The following is a 2634-nucleotide window of genomic DNA, read 5'->3' on the forward strand; positions in this document are numbered from 1 at the left end:
AAAAAAAACAAATTTGTCTTTGAAAAAGTACAACCAGAATGGTCACTGGAAGAGAGGAAGGCGAGAATTAATTTCTCATACTTTGACCGTGTTTTCAGGAGGGACCATGGAAGATCAGTGAAAAACAGGAAGGCTGCCCTACAATTATAATAACAATTCTGAGGATGGTGCCAGACAGGCTACCGTTCCCTTCTGTTGTGCATAAGATTCCTATGAGTTGGAACCACGTCAAACACAAACAATATCAAGAATTGGAACGTAATGGGTAACAGACTTATGACTATCTTCTGTGTAGTTGATGTTAACCTTAATTCTGGATATTGGATGAAAAGGACATTATTAGTTGCTTTTATAAATTCACCTTCCCGATACTTAATCTGGACTCCCAATGTGGCATTGTAGGATCAGCACTGGACCACTAACCATACATTAGCAGCTCAAATCCACCTGCTGCTCCTTGAAAACCCATACAGAGTTGCTATGAGTCAGAACTGATTCCATGGCTCTAACAATAATAATAGCCAATCTATGGAAGATTCCAGGAACTTATCATAAATATAATTATGGAAGTACAGAATTTATGGTGATGCCCGTCATTTTTACTTCCATAAAGGCAATATATAGTCTGTAGCCTTTTAAGGTCCACTCTCTGGTGAAATTCGTATTTCTTTGATTTATCATCTGACAGGTAAAGCCTCAGATATTTATTCCTTCTCCATTTTACTCTTCAGATTTATTTTAGCTAGTATGTATCTATCTATATTGTATATAAAGCCCAATGAAGTACATATATACATATATAATATGCATTATATATACCTACATATAGTATATACATAATGCATATTGTATTAACATTTTTCACTAGGAAAATAAAAATAATTAAAATTTTAAATGAATCACTATGTTTGCTGTGGTTCAGATATCCTAAATGTCTATAGAACTAATTTGGCACTAAGCCCTGACTTCCTTTTATTGCCATTTATTTGTTTATGATCATGCCTGAATGCTCTAAAGAGGTTATAAATCCCTTGAGTGCCATGGATTGTATCATACTGTATATGTTCTTAATGCAAAGCATAGTGTTATGCACATAGTTTGTGCTCAATTAAACTTAATTGATCATGATGATTGTAAGGAAGAGAAAGCTTAAATTCTTCTTTACCATAAAGTGTTGGTTCCTTTACAAGATTTTTCCCCTGTGGAATATCTGTTACATATATAAACAAATTTCTTATATCATCAGAGTTTAATCTACTGCTTAGAATAGGTTACATTGTTAGTTTTGAGGGGGGAAAAATGTATCTTATTATTTATGAAAACAAAGGCAAAATTCATATAAAACAAGAAAAATAGAGATTTTTTAATTCAGCATTCAGACTCAGAAATCTGTACTTTCCAATTCCACGTTAACCCACACCCATGCACCCTCCAAGTTGAGGTGTCATTTTCTTCCTATGACACCTCCTAAAACGCCAAATCAGTAAATGATAGAGTGCAGTGTGGTATGAGTCTATGTTTCTGTTGCTTTACAGGTTAATCATAACATAGCAACAGCACAAGCTATTTTGAAGATGTGGCATGCCCACTAGACAGAGACATTAATCATTCCTTAGACCTCTTTACTAGCCCCAGACTCCATCCCAAACCTCAGGCAAATACCTTTGTTCAGTGCTAAAAGCAAATACTTGTAACTTAAAAATTATGATCTCATACATATTAAGCTCCAATTTACGTAAACTTTTAACTCCAATACTTCCAATTTTCCCCTCTCTTTCCATCTGCTTAAGAACTGTTATAACCATGCTTAAGAAGGTGTGTATACTATATCCTTATAGTTGTTAAAAACAGTATGTTGGGACTTTTATAAGCATCTCTGATGCCTATTAATCTGCTTATCACATATTTTCTATTTTCCAGCTTTAGTATTTTAAGGGCTTCAAAACTCTTAAAGTTTTTTAAATGGGAGCATACTGATTTTCAGAAAGATTAATTTATTGGTAAACATGTCATGGTGAGGTACTGTAGGATAAGCACTGGGCTGCTAACCATAAGGTAGGCGGTTCAAACCCACCAGCCTCTCCTTGTAAACTATATACAGACAGGGTCACTATGAATCAGAACCAACTTGACAGAACTTTACAACACACATGAACATGGAAACTTTGTGAATGTCACTGTGGTGGTAGTGGTTACATGCCGTAAGGTCAGTTCCAACTCATTGCGACCCTGCATAGGGTTTCTGAGGTTGTAAATCTTTTCAGAAGCAGAAAGCTTCATCTTTCTGCCCTGGAACAGTTGTTAGTTTCAGTGTTGACCTTGAGGTTAGCAGCCTGACTCATAACCACTATGCTACCAGAGCTCTTTGGGGTAGTAAATATTAAAAAATTTACAAAATCCCAATTTCTTATGTTGAGTTTTCGTGACAACACCTACAACGTATTATTTCTTTTCTGTTTTCTTGAACCATGCCAAATACTCATTTCTAAAGTCTGGTCTTACAATGAATGTACTTAAGAAACATTTCATTAAGAAAATACATTAATATTGAATTTATTGTTGTTATTATTATGTGCCATCAAGTCATTTCCATCCCATAGCAACCCTATGTGATATTTCTGGGGAGTGACTTGT

General features: G+C 35.0%; 1 protein-coding gene across 1 annotated transcript in view; it reads right to left on the reverse strand.

Moving 5' to 3' along the window:
• Window positions 1-2634, reverse strand: part of NAALADL2 (N-acetylated alpha-linked acidic dipeptidase-like 2) — a 1210105-nt gene that overhangs the window by 366159 nt on the left and 841312 nt on the right. The gene's annotated exons all lie outside the window — the stretch shown is intronic.

This window comes from Chrysochloris asiatica, unplaced genomic scaffold (genome assembly GCF_000296735.1).
Source record: "Chrysochloris asiatica unplaced genomic scaffold, ChrAsi1.0 scaffold00108, whole genome shotgun sequence".
NCBI classification, from domain to species: Eukaryota; Metazoa; Chordata; class Mammalia; order Afrosoricida; family Chrysochloridae; genus Chrysochloris; species Chrysochloris asiatica.